This window comes from Bicyclus anynana, chromosome 13 (genome assembly GCF_947172395.1).
Source record: "Bicyclus anynana chromosome 13, ilBicAnyn1.1, whole genome shotgun sequence".
Lineage (NCBI taxonomy): Eukaryota > Metazoa > Arthropoda > Insecta > Lepidoptera > Nymphalidae > Bicyclus > Bicyclus anynana.
The window spans coordinates 10,926,951-10,942,142 of NC_069095.1; the positions used below are offsets into that span (position 1 = coordinate 10,926,951).

A 15,192-nucleotide genomic window follows, 5' to 3' on the forward strand; every position below is an offset into this window, starting at 1 on the left:
TGGAAACTTATCAACGTCATGGTTTCGACAAGTGCAGAAGCGCTGTCTAAGTCTACGGAATGGTATGGAAGGTGGCAAGGTGCCATCCATTACGCATTTCATTGGCGTTGCCCAAGTGGTCTATATTCTAAAGAACGCCAGCTATTTACGCGTTAAGGAACCTTAGCAATGTCATGGTTTCGACAAGCGCAGAAGCTCTGTCTACGAAATGGTACGGAAGGTGGCAAGGTGCCATCCATTACGCTTTTTATTTGCGTTGCGTGAGTGTTCTATGTTCTAAAGGACGCCAGCTATTCACGCGTTATGGAAACTTATCAACGTCATGGTTTCGACAAGTGCAGAAGCGCTGTCTAAGTCTACGGAATGGTATGGAAGATGGTAATGTGCCATCCATTACGCTTTTTGTTTGCGTTGTGTGAGTGTTCTATATTCTAAAGGACGCCAGCTATTCATGCGTTATGGAGTCTTAGCAACGTCATGGCAGAGTAAAGCTATTGCATACTGTGGTCATGGTTTCGACAAGCGCAGAAGCTCTGTCTACGGAATAGTACGGAAGGTGCCATCCATTTCAGCCGCGTCAAAGAAAAATTGCGCACGCAGTGTGGACTGTGGTGTGGGAGTCGTTAGTTTAGTTGCGCCCGCGCACCGGCCCGCGTCGCACGTGTCGTCAGTGCTGTGATAGTGACATGGTTGTGTGTGGTGTTCGGATTCCGTTACTGTGCCATTGAAATCGTAAGTGATTGCGCTTTTTGTTCATTAAAATGGCGACAGATAATGACTAAAAGGGGGTTATTTTTCTATGCGTATAAACTTATAATCCCCTAAGGTTTTTATTATTATTAATTAAATATAAGTTTTTTTATTTGAATATTAATTATTGGCGAAAGTTGGTACAAACAAATTGCAATAAAGTTTAATTATTAAACAATCCTCTTTAAATATTTCACTCTAACCATGACTGTTCATAGTTTCTACAGTAATTAAAAAAAAAGTTTTGATGAAAATAATTAAGTAATTTAATAAGTTAAGTTGGTTTATATTTCTCGTACTAGGTACCTTCCGAAATTATGGAGGGTAGTCCGAAGCTTAGGCTTAGGATACTATAGATAACTAAAATTGAAATTTATTTATTTACTTACTTCCATACAACTTACATGTTTAATTTTATTTATTTAAAATTGTATTCTTATCTTACTTTTGATTGCCTTTTGCCTTACACCTATTCCGTAAACTAAAGACGTACCTCTAAAGACGTCTTTCATATTTTGTCCTTCAAAGCACAAGGTTTAAATAAGTAAGGCATTTTAAGTAACTACCTATAAACTTTACAAACTGGGAAATTCCTTCTCCAATACAAGTTTCTGCATTCTTCATTTCTGCATCTATGGAATGCATGCACTGTTTATGAACCACAGTGTCCCATCTATAATAGCCCAGCTGTAATAGTCCATTGGATATGACCTGTGCCTTCGATTCGGAGGGCGTAAGTTCGATTCCTATCCGGGGCATGCACCTCTAACTTTTCAGTTAGGTAGGCATGTGTAAGAAATTAAATATCTCGCGTCTCAAACGGTGAAGGAAACCTGCACATCTGAGAATTTTCCTATTTCTCTACGTGTGTGAAGTCAGCCAATCGTGGTGTCGCGTGGTGTACTATTGGCCTTACCCCTCTCATTCTGAGAGAAGACTTGTGCTCAATAGTGGTCCGAATATGGGTTGTTATAGTGTTTATCAGATAGCATGGGTACACTCTTGAAAGTTTGCCGCAATTCTATTCTATGTATTTCTTTTTGTAATGTATTTCTTTTTGTAATGTAGTCCTATTTATTGTAATTTTTGTAATTAGTCCTAGTCCAACGGAAAGCATTAGAAAATCCTACCTGGTCTCCACGATACAGATCAATCTAGTGTGGAGACCACAGGCAATGTTATGGTTGTTTGTATATATTTTTGGTCAATAAAGATTTTATTTATTTATTTTATTTATTTATTATTCATGTTAATAGTACGTATTGTGAACGTCTTATTATGGCAAGTGTCACCAAGTGCTATCTGAAAAACGAATGATGAACTAGGTAGGTACCTACCTATTAAACCACCAACAAAACTTTAGTTGCCTAAGTTAAAACTTAGTCGCAAGTTGGTTGGAAACATTTTAACTTACGATATTAGAGACATAGGTTTAATTGAAAACAGGCTGTAAATTGATAGGTAAGTAGTAACTTCTAACTAAGTGCTCACTTAAGTTACAATGTTAAGACTTGACAGTTACATGCGTCGCCCGGTTCTATTCCGGCTGAGGTAAATTGGATGATAAACCTGTAATATTGGCAATCTGGTCGATTGCCAATATTAAGGTACAGGATTCGATTCCGCTGGACTATTGTTGTATTCATTATCACAAGTTTATCAATTAGTTAAGTTCATAATCATCATAATTTTCAAACCTTCGGTTCAATGCTGAGCTCGAGTCTACTCTAAGAATGAGAGGGGTTAAGTTAGGTTGACCCAATGCGTATTGGCAGACTTCACACACGCAGAGAATTAAGAGAATTCTCAGGTATGCAGGTTTCCTCAAAATGTTTTTCCTTCACCGTTTGAGACACGTGATAGGTACCTATTTAATTTCTTAAAATGCACATAACTGAAAAGTTAGAGGTGCAAACCTTTTATTCCATAAACCGTTATTCTTAGTATCTTGTACATTCGAATAAGCTTTCGATTTCTACTCTAAAAGTTAGATTTTTTCTTTTTAGCAATAAAATCAGTCAACCGAGACATAGATAGATAAAGCGGGCTCCGTGCTTATAGTCCTGAGAATAAATTGCGTGTATACAGAAAATATAAAACTTATTCGTTAAACTACCTTTATTTTGCCATTTTTTTCAACCGTAAAATCGTGAATTGTCTCGTTAAAGTTATGGCTAAATATCTATAAAAATACCGAAGATTCATCATCGGATAGGATTTGATTTTATTTACGCTTATCAATGGAAATATTAAAAGAATTTTTAAAACAGATCGGCCGCAATAAACGAAAAAAAATGTTAATAAAACTAAATTTGAAGGCGTCCTATTCAAAACGTATACAGTAGCCAGGGTCTGGGGAAGTTGCAAAATGAAAATAATTATTATGACGGAAATAATACAAGAATTAAAAAAAATTAGACTATTCCCGTAAGCCGAATAAAAATCTGTAGTTTTTCCAAACCACCAAAAGCACCAAATGCTTTTAATCATGTAATCAGCCAAATGCAACAGGTCCCCACATTATAGGCTCCCCTTCCATAGTAAATAAAGTAGCAATTATGTTAAAAATAATAATAAAAACAAAAAATACAATGAGAGCTTAGGATTAATTTTCCTGTTGTCATTTTATTAGGTTTGACGGCCTCCGTGGCGCAGTGGTATGCGCGGTGGATTTACAAACCGGAGGTCCTGGGTTCGATCCCCGGCTGGGCCGATTGAGATTTTCTTAATTGATCCAGGTCTGGCTGGGGAGGCTTCGGCTGTGGCTAGTTAAAACCGACAAAACCGTACCGCCAAGCGATTTAGCGTTCCGGTACGATGTCGTGTAGAAACCGAAAATGGATGTGGATTTTCATCTTCCTCCTAACAAGTTAGCACGCTTCCATCTTGACTGCATTACTTACCATCAGGTGATATTGTAGTCAAGGGCTAATTTGTAAAGAATAAAAAAAAATAGGTCACTAGCCTATCAGATCAAAAACCAAAACCGATAGGTATGAAAAGCAAGACAAATCAGCTCACGCGATACAAACCCAATTCCGAATGGCTTTAATTAGAGATATCGTGCGCGTATTTAAATTATTTAGAAATCACTCGGCTCTCGTCATACGAAAGAGTGCGGAGGCAACGGAGCGGCGCGCCCGCAGCGTACGTTTGCCATTATTTATGTTTTGATCGTTTTATACTTATGGAACGAGAGCCTGTCACTGTTAGACCTTCCTCAATTAAAAAGAATTTTAAAAATCGGATCAGTAGTTCCGTAGATTTTAGACCTTACAAAGAATTGGTACAAACTACGTCTGTATAATATTAGTATAGATATAGATAAGCCCTTTCATTTGATACCCATATTGTAGAAGTACATTAAAAATAACTATGTCCATCTTGGGTGGTCTGCCATATTGTATTTAGAATAATGTCATATAATATATCGTGCATTGTCATCCAATCTTAACGTGTATACAAAATTTCAGCTCAATCGGTTGAAGATATCTACTTCAAAATTGAGCTCAAAGAATCCACCGTAACATCCTAAATACATTGCAAGTTAAATAAAAGCTTTTAAAAAGCTGAAAATCAGCGCAGAACAAGACGCCTTCAACGCTAGCATCCTTACGTTGTGAATGTCCAGGCAACTCGTACGAAAGGATTTGCAACTTTTGCAAATTTCTAATTCGCACAGTAATAATTTGGAAAGCTTTTCTGGCGTTTGTGTTCCCTTCAAAGTAATTAGTGAATAGGCATTTTTTAGGAAAGCGCGCTCCACAAGTGTAAGCTTAGTGAATAGGCATTTTTTCGCTCCACAAGTGTAAGCCTATATTGCATTTAAAGAAAACCGTACGCAAGTATCGTACGTAATTTATGTAGCTGTGTGTGTGTGTATGTGTGTTTGTGTGTGTGGTGATTATGGGATTGAAAAAAAAACATTTTTTTGAGACGTGTATGCATAAAAAATTCAATTTTGAAATATTTTTTTGACAATACGAGCCACCACGTTTGTCAACATTATTAAAGTTACGACGGTTCCGAATGCGCCTTGGTCCAAGAAGAGCCCACAACAAACTCAGCAAAGTTTACTTTTTTTTGTTTACCCCACGTAACGGACCTATGGTAGAAGCGTTATCTAACTTTCAGTTTTTATAAATTGAGGAACGTCTAACCATCGCAAGCTCTTACTTTTCGCCACTTTTGAAATTTCTTTTGCGCGCGCAATAAGAGATTCAATAATATAACGTATAAATACCTTTGGTGCTGGCGAGAGATTTGGTGAAAATGTGCTAATTCGCCGCCGCCATATTTCTTAGCTAGGCGTTAAACGTTGCATTTTATATTGTTATTGCTTGTTAACCTAGTTTTATATTTGTAGACAGTATTATTATCCAATGAATGTTATACAGTGAGTAACCATATACACAACCATACCCTACAGATCGAATGAATCTATACTAATATTATAAAGCTGAAGAGTTTGTTTGTTTGATTGAACGCGCTAATCTCAGGAACTACTGGTCCGATTTGAAAAATTCTTTCAGTGTCAGATAACCCATTTATCGAGGAAGGCTATAGGATATATATTATCTCCGTATCCCTACGGGAACGGGAACCACGCGGGTAAAACCGGGCGGCGTCATGAATGATAAAATTCATAAAATCAAAACATCGATATTGCTCAAAGGCAACTATGGACTAGTTTTGATCCTTACGGGGCCTTAGTCATAAGCTTGTTTACCACAACGTAAAAACATGGTTCAAGCAAGCTCGTGACGAAACGCCCCATATGGTTTCGAAACTATTGGCAAAAGTCGGGCATTCGACAAAAATCACGGGAGTAGTCGTTTTTAGGGTTCCATTGTCAACAAGGAACCCTTATAGTTTCGCCATATTCTATTGAAAGATTTTGGTGTTATTACTTAAAATAATACTTCAATAATTATAAGAGGGATCGATTCGGAGGGCGTAGGTTCGAATCACGTGTCTCAACCGGTGAAGGAAAAACATTGTGAGGAAACCTGCATACCAGAGATTTTTTACAATTCTCTACGTGTGTGAAGTCTGCCAATTTGCATTTGGACTTAGGACTTAAGGACGTAAGGACTTAGGCCTAACCCCTCTCATTCTTAGAGGAAACTCGTGCTCAACAGTGAGTCGAATATGGGTGCCATTGATTCAATGATCATCATAGGATATACCAGAAAATATTAGCAAAAAGCCCGCATGATCATAATGTAAATATGGAAGTGTTGTTTCACGACTGTACAAAGTATTAACATAAAATTTACTAAGTATTATGTAAAACATGCAACATCAATTCATGAATAGGCCATGTATTTAGTTACTTAGATTTACCTACTACTTTTTGTTCATCTAAATCATCAAAATCAAAATGTGTAGTTACAGTTAGATTACTTATTTATTTTATTATAATTATATATTTTTTTATTCATATTTAAATCATCATTCATCATTATCAGCCCATATTTGGCTCACTGCTGAGCTTGAGTCTCCTATCAGAATGAGAGGGGTTAGGCCAATAGTCTACCACGCTGGCCCAATGGGGATTTGCAGACTTACACACGCAGAGAATTAAGAAAATTCCCTGGTATGCAGGTTTCCTCACGATGTTTTCCTTCACCGTTTGAGAAACGTGATATTTAATTTCTTAAAATGCACACAACAGAATAGTTGAAGGTGCATGCCCCGGACCGGATTCGAACCAACGCCCTTCGCCAAAGCTTATAGTCCGTCGAATGAATGGAGATGACCAGAACTTAAAAAGAAAATCGGTTTACTGACGATAGTTGAATTTGACAACGTAATAAGAAAATACTGATGGAATGGTTGCATTTTTCAAAAGAAAATGTTCGTTTTTCTAAAACGCTTCTTCTTCTTCTTTTAAAAAAAATCTTCATAGACCAGTATATACTTTATTTCTTGTAAAAAAAGTTGGCAACCCTAGAGCGAGGGAACGACGCATGACGTCATCTTTTTTCGACTGTGCAGCCGGCTCCATCGAATTATAAAACGTTGTCACGTCAAAAACGACAAAAAGATGCGTAGCATGTATAACTTGATCCAGTTGTGATTGGATGACGAGCGCAAACAAAAAACAAGTGTAATTTTATAATAGTAGAAATTATTTTTCAAGAGAAAGTGACACGCTTTTGAAAACGTAATTATTGAGGTAGGCGAGTCGCCAACGAAAATCGTGTTCAAAGATATATTTGATAGTTTGTAGTTTTTACTGGTCACTATTTTTGCTTCACTACTTTTTGTCTGCCTCTTTGGTCCAGTGGCAGTTGCGTAGTGTGCCTTACAGTGGAATTCATAGACATTGCAAGGGCACCCCCAGGAGACCATTCACTCGCTGAGTGTCAAATTCTGAAACAAATGGAGTTCAAATTCGACACTCGGCGGGTAAACAATCCCCTGGGGGCGCCCCCACAACGTCTATGAATTCCACTGTTAGAGAGGCCCTGTATCTAAATTAGTTGTGAGACCCAATAGACGAGCAGCAAATCCCGAAAAATCTCTTCATCACGCTTCTTGTAAAGACTCATTCTGGATCATACTTATTCTGTAGTGACAGTATATAAATCGTCTACAATCGTGTCAACAGTCGGTAGTATATAAAACGAAGAAGGCACGATCACTCCATATAAAGTACGAATAACATTATCATACAAGAAAACGATTGAGGCAAAACAAATGCAGAATAATAGAGCACTCGATATCTAATGCTCATGCAAAATGCAACGAATCTAGACGAGCCACGGCGAAGATTGCTTCCTCTGCGTGTAGGGTGGCCATGAGTTACGTTCACTTGTTTGAGACGTCCCATCGTGCTATAGATCTTTCTTATCTGTACATATTATGTAACAAAGTTTTGAAGTGATAACTTCTTACGGTACGGTAAGCCGCTTCGTAACGTAACGCGATACGGCCCTCTGTCTGGATTCCCTGTCTCTCACACTTATGGCAGACATGAGGTTTAAGTTTAAATAAATAATATTGTTGGTGTCTGAATTCCTTGAACTTAGGAGGATCAGAGATTTCCAGGCAGGTGATGTCCCGGGCGTCTGCTAGTCATAGTATGTAACAAAGTCGCTTCCCGCCGTTTGTACACTTGGAACTTTTAAAGTACATAGCGGATTTTCATCAATAGATTTCATAAATGATTTAAGCGAAAGGTTCAACGTATATTTCAATAAAGAATGTATGTTCATACATACATTCCTTTTGACAAAGTTGAGGGCGTCAGCTAGCTAATATTATAAACGCGAAATTTTGGATGTTTGTTACTCTTTAACGCCGCTACTACTGAAGCGATTATAACTGAAATTTAGAATGGAAATAGATTGTACTCTGTATTAGCACATAGACTATTTTTCATGCCAGAAAAATGGTTTTCGCGGGATTTGAAGTACCCCAAACGCGGCGCTAACGTCTTAAAAGCGCGAGGACGTCATACATCGTACCTCATTTATCACGATACAGTTGCTTAGCAACCTCACTCTTACAGGCATTATTACCATTATAATAGAGTTTGTGCATTGCCGACGGTACTTTAGTTTCAAATAACAAAGAGTCAGTCTAGAAACACGCATTTATAAGCTGTATGTTACAATTTTTCTATATTTTAGTAATTAAGATGCATAGTGCCAATGATTACTAATTTGAAACACGTTTCTGAGCTATTAACATAACAAAACAAGAATTTAATTAGGTTTATCTTTAAAATCACGATCTATAATATCACATATGACTAATAAAATGCATAATATACTAATAAAATATCAAAATTATAAATTAAATGTCAAGTTTATCTTCAGTAATATACTTTCGTTAGTTATTTATCTTAATTGCAATTAGTTTTAGTTTAGTTTCATCACACTTGCGTTAGATTTTAACGACAGTTATTGCAAACATTAGCCCGCTACCATCTTAAATTGCATCATCACTTATCATCAGATGAGATTGTAGTCAAGGTAAAAAAAGAGGTATTTTTTTTAGTTCTTATAATTTAGCCCTTGACTACACCTCACCTCTCGATTCCGCTTAAAAAGTTTTAATTCTCAAAGTCTAATTTAATTGATGAACTAACATAACCGATTTAAATATAGATTGTTTAGAAATATAAAAAACCTCGTCTAGGATTCCCATAATTACGTTTTCCATTGCAACAATAATATGCTATGTAGAAATCAGTTATTTAATTCCCAGAAACATGACGAGGGTTTTATTTTTATGATTCTACTTTCTAATATAATCTTTCTCTTTTGATAAGACATAGATTTTATTTATCGAAGATTTTTCGTTTGTTAAATGCATAAAGCACGTTACGTTACGCGTTGTTACCCTACTGAGAATTCGAGTGTGCCAGACTAGACATAACAGCGAGAGTGAAAATAGGTAACTACGAGCTTCAAAGCTTTGAGTTATTGTCTGCAAGTTGGCAAATATTTAACTGGTTCTATCTACTATTTCATTTATATACTAGGTACCTACTCGTATACTCGTAATATAGTAGAAGTAAAATAGCTGTACTTTGAATAAAATTACCTTAAATTGAATTGCGACGAACAAAGAGCAGTAGAACTAAAAAAATAATTTCTTTTTACGTACTTGTTTGCACTAACTTCGTGATTTTATGCAGTTTTCACAGATGAAGTGAGTTTGGAGGAATATTTATTTAGACTTTGTTTCGCTAAGTTTACCAAGTAAGTTTTTGTAAGTTAAATTAACGCTTCACTGGATATCAATTATTAATAATTGACGCCTCATGGATATCAATTATTAATAATTGTTTGCAAATTTTATTATTTTTGTTGATATCAGCACTGTTGTTCGCTTAATTGAAGCGAATAAGGTGTGTAATAAAATTTAATTAACACTATCAGATGGCTTTTGGAATCATTTTTGTGTTGGAATAATTTTAAATGAAAAGTTAATTGAACGAAAAAAATGTATATTGCTTTAAGCTATGGTTAATCTCTCTGTTAAAAGGGTATTAAAATTTTGTTCACTGTAGTTTTTAGTGTCATTAGATAAACAAACCGACACACAAAAATTGCTTGTAATATTTATATAATATTTATTATATTCAATGTATTGTATCTTTACAGTTATATGTATGTAATGTAAATATAAATGTTACTATTGTTATTAAATTTACACATCAAACGATAGTTTTTATTACGGATAAAAAACAGAACAACTGCGTTTATTATTTTAAAAATAGACATAGAAATATTTTTTTTTATTAAATAAATATAACACAAGAAGTAAACAAAACACACAACAAAAAAAATAAAAAAACGTTCAAGCCATATATGGCAAGCAGGACAAGGATTGTGAATAACCAAAGTGATGGCCACCGTACACTGGTCGAGTGTGTTAGTGGTCCGCCAGTGAGAGTTAGAATGTGTACCGACCTGAAACAGAGTCTCGAATTAGTGCTCATAAAGTTAATTAATAACAATAATAAAACGGTAACGGCTGCTCTAGTGTTTAACTTAATGAGTGACTACGGCTGGCATACACGTACCTTGAGCGCAGTGTAAGGGGGACAGTATTATTCGCATTCTTGAAACTAGAAAGGGATGGCTAGAACGGTAAGGGTAAAAGGGAATTCAAATAAGCATTTTTAGGTCTGTTCTCACTCCTTTATTGTAGTTCTATATTTATTTATTTTTTACAAGTAAGCCCTTGACTACAATCTCACCTGATGGTAAGTGATGATGCAGTCTAAGATGGAAGCGGGCTAACTTGTTAGAAGGAGGATGAAAATCCACACCCTTTCGGTATCTACACGACATCGTACCGGAACGCTAAATCGCTTGGCGGTATGTCTTTGCCGGTGGCAAGCCCAAGGTTTTAAGGTAGGGCATGCACTATACGTAAAAAATAGTAAAATATAGATAATTCCTACTACAACACAGGTTCGTGTTGAGTCTTTACGATAGGCATAGTGCATCTTTGCATGCTTTAATTGTTACTCTGTTTATCAGGCAATGGTTTTCCACTTACCACCAGGTCGAATATCTGCTTAGTTAGTCACCTGTTACTATAAAGATATGATATACTAGTGGGAATCACTGAACTCATACATCAGTGGTAGTAGTAAAGCTTTTTGTGTCAGCTCGATGAGAGTTGATACTAGGCTGTGTCCTGTTTGTATACTTTTACTAGCGGACGCCCGTGACTACGTCCGCCAAGTACGAGTTTTTCATAAATCCCGCGGGAACCACGGATTTTTCCGGAATCAAAGGTAGCATAACTGTTAATCCAAAGTAAAATCTATTTCCATTTCAAATTTCAGCCAAATCGCTTTAGTAGCCGCAGCACAAAGAAACAAACATACACACTTACACACAAACTTTCGCCTTTATATTAGTACTCTTATTATTGTGTGCTATTTGCTTTTCCCATCAGCTATTAATATACGAGTAGCCAGTAAAAGACTGAGTATTGACGTGTTAATACTGTTTAAGCCACATAAGTCAATGTTGTTAAAAGTAACGGCCATTTATGGCAGAAAGTTTATGCTTGCAAAATAGTATGCTAATAAAAATAACACTCAAATATTATTGAATTGTTTTCGACGTTTATCTTCTTTGCTAAAGGTCGTGTAAATACACTTAAGTCCTTAACATCTGTTAACTTAACTAAAAGGAAATTTGCTTATTTACTGCTATTGTCGTTGCAAACTAGATTTTGTATCCTTCAAAATATCAAGTGGGTGTATTAACTCTACAAACTATTAAAGCTGTGGATTAAAGCTAAAATTGTTAAAGATAGTGGTATTATCTATACTAATAATATCAAGCTGAAGAGTTTGTTTGTATTTTTGATTGAACGCGCTAATCTCAGAAACTTCTGTCCGATTTGAAAAATTCTTTCAGTATTAGATAGCCCATTAATCGAAGAGTGCTATACGCTATATATTATCCCCATATTCTTACGGGAACGGGAACCACGCGGGTAAAACCGCGTAACTAAATAAGTTATAAATCGATAGAACCATTAAATAGGTATAACCATTAAATAGGTATGTTCTATCGATTTATAACTAATACATAAGGGTTCCTCTTGTGGACTGTGGAACCCTAAATCATACAGATCTATACTTATATTATAAAGAGGTAAAGATTATGAGTTTGTAAGGTTAGACCTTTGGATCTTTCAAATTGATTTTGAAAATTCTTTTATGTATAGGAAATTACGATATTTGTGAGCGAGTTATTTTACCACATTTTCCCACGGGAGAGGGAAATACAAAGATGGAACCGTTGAGTTTCTGCTATTTCGAAATATATAGAATTCGGTGTCCTCTAGTTCCCAAGCTTATTAATAAACTTTCTTATAATAAATAATAATATTTCATAACTAACAAGCCTGTCGTATAATATCTGTTGTCGTGTTTGATAAATATTGTAATAATTGAAAATTAATGCCGAAGATCTTGACCTTTGCCCCGAGAGGTATTAGAGCCAGCTTTCAATGGCTGTTCGCGATTTTCATCGAATTGAATATTCGAGAAATTTGATACTTGCATAAAATCTATTACTTTTTGTTTTAATTTTTTTTTAATTAATAGATTGAGTATGCATTTATTGTTTCTTAGAACTTGCACGTTTTTATTTAATTAAACCAGTAAATCTGTGTTACCATCATATGCTCATCATAAAATCATAGCACGAGCTATAGACACATAAAGGTAGGTTATATACAGGGTGTTTTGTAAATAGTACGACATACTCTAGGCCTACGAAAATAACAAAATATATCATGATCATCTTTATGAACCTATATTCCGCTGACTGCTGAGCTCTAGTTTCCTCTCAGAATGAATGGGGTTGGCCACTACGCTGGCCCAATGCGGATTGGCACACATCACACACGCAGATGATTAAGAAAATTCTCTGGTATGCAGGTTTCCTTACGATTCACCGTTTGAGACACGTGATATTTAATTTTTTAAAATGCACACAACTGAAAAGTTAAAGGTGCATGCCCCGGACCAGATTCGAACCCACGCTCTCCGGATTCGGAGGCAGAAGTCATATCCACTGGGCTATTACGGCTCAAAATATATTTTCAAAAGTTTCATATTTTCAATACTCCTGTTTACGGGACATATGTATGAATTTATTAATACTTACAAGTACTATATAACAAGTAACTTGCGTGTAATTTCTTACCCATCAATTCGTGCATAATACGTTCATTAGCTATAAGTGTTTATATATTTATTTCCCTCTTATGGTCTCGGTTGACGCAACGAGTTCTTACATTCCGCGATATGCGCGAGAGATTGCCTCGCCGGGAGTAGAACCCGCGCCACCGGTTCTGCGTAATCATAGATAGCTTATAGATTGATGACGCTCGCAATCAGTATTGTGGGCCTAATAGGCTAACTGGTGATAGCTGATACATTCCTCTTCGATATTTATAGGTGTTTAGTTATTTATTAAAAATTCTTCTAAGTAGGTACTACTAATCTATATATATACTACTATTATTATTACACTTCACACTAATATTATAAAGGCGAAAGTTTGTGTGTGTATGTCTATTCCTCCTTTACGCTGCGGCTACTGAAGCGATTAGGCTGAAATTTGGAATATAAATAGATTTTATTCTGGATTAACACATAGGCTACTTTTCATCCCGGAAAAATCCATGGTTCCCGCGGGATTCGTGAAAAAGTGAATTCCACGCGGACGATGTCGCGGGCGTCCGCTAGTACCTACTCGTATAAAGGGGAAAGATTTGATTGTTTGTTTGTATGTTTTAAAGGCTTTGGAACTACTGAACCGATTTGAAAAATTCTTTCACTGTTGGGAATCTATACTAATATAATAAAGCTGAAGAGTTTGTTTGTTTGTTTGTTTGATTGAACGCGCTAATCTCAGGAACTACTGGTCCGATTTGAAAAATTCTTTCGGTGTTAGAAAGCCCATTTATCGAGGAAGGCTATAGGCTATATATTATCCCCGGATTCTTACGGGAACAGGAACCACGCGGGTGAAACCGCGCGGCGTGAGCTAGTAGTGGTATAAACGGTTCATCAAATCAATGGCCCAGCGTAGTTCCAATTCTCGTAAGTTTACGTGGATAAAGGGAGACTCACAAATAACGTGGCTTGATTTTTTAAAAGAATTTTCAAAATCGAATCAGTGGATCCAGATATTACCCCTATGTTGGTTCTGGTGGTATCTTGGTTGTGCTATGTTTTATTCCCATTCTAGCGTACGCCCGCGACTTCGTCCTGGAATTTATTTTTTCACAAATCCCTCGGGAACCATGGATTTTTTCGGGATAAAAATGTGTTAATCTATGCTATAGTATATCTCAATACAAAATTTCAGCTAATTCGGTTCAGTAGTCGAGGCGTGAAAGAGTAACAAACATTCATATCATTAAAATCATCAGTTTTCGCAAATCTCGGGAAACCATAGATTTTTTCGGGATAAAATGTAGCCACTGTGTTAATCCAGAGTAAAATCTATTTCCATTCGAAATTTTAGCTAAATCACTTCAGTAGTAGCGGCGTTAAAGAGTAATAAACATCCAAACATCCATACAAACTTTCGCGTTTATAATATTAGTAGGATTCCTACGGCAAGTACGCGTGTGAAACCGCGGGGCGTTTGCTAGTCAATAATAAATATCGAAAAATATATTGTTTGAAAACTTTAGCAATAAACTGATATTTGTCAACTCTTCCGGAGCTTTGGCAGGTCGCAGCGCCTCGGATAGTTTGCCAAGTTGCACGGTGTGCCAGCATTGAAAAGATATTATCTTTGTTTATCTTCTTTGGCCATTATTGGCACAACATTGGCACGCTGTTTGTTATAGCTTCCCATACTTATTACCATATAATAAATAACTTTAATACTATATGTACTAGTTCCAGTATATTGTGCTAAACAAAAAATAACTGTCTGAGTTTGTTGTGGGTTCTCCTCGGACCGAGGCGTTTGGAAACCTCGTAACTTTAAGTTTTAAACCAATTATTATCACCATTATTTAAAATTATTATTATCTAACGTTTGCGGGCATTTTCATTTTCATATAAATATTTTTAACTCAATACTAAAAATGATGATGAAAGCTGTAATCTATTAAATATAATAAAATCGAAAGATATCACGAAAATCGTTAGCCGTACAAGTTGAAATTTGGCAAGGAGGTAGTTAATAGACGTCCCCTAGACGAGCTGTGATAGCCCAGTGGATATGACCTCTGCCTCCGATTCTGGAGGGCGTGGGTTCGAATCCGGTCCGGGGCATGCACCTCCGACTTTTCAGTTGTGTGCATTTTAAGAAATTAAATATCACGTGTATCAAACGGTGAAGGAAAAACATCGTGAGGAAACCTGCATACCAGAGAATTATCTTCATTCTCTGCGTGTGTGAAGTCTGCCAATCCGCATTGGGC

General features: G+C 36.2%; 1 protein-coding gene across 2 annotated transcripts in view; it reads left to right on the forward strand.

Annotated features, from left to right (window-relative positions):
• Nucleotides 1–576: 576 nt before the first annotated feature.
• Nucleotides 577–15,192, forward strand: part of LOC112055504 (serine proteinase stubble) — a 166,139-nt gene continuing 151,523 nt past the window's right edge. For both annotated transcript variants that reach the window (XM_052884947.1, XM_052884948.1), the window contains exon 1: nt 577–732. The gene's annotated coding sequence lies outside the window, so the exon portion shown is untranslated. The remainder of the gene's footprint in view (nt 733–15,192) is intronic.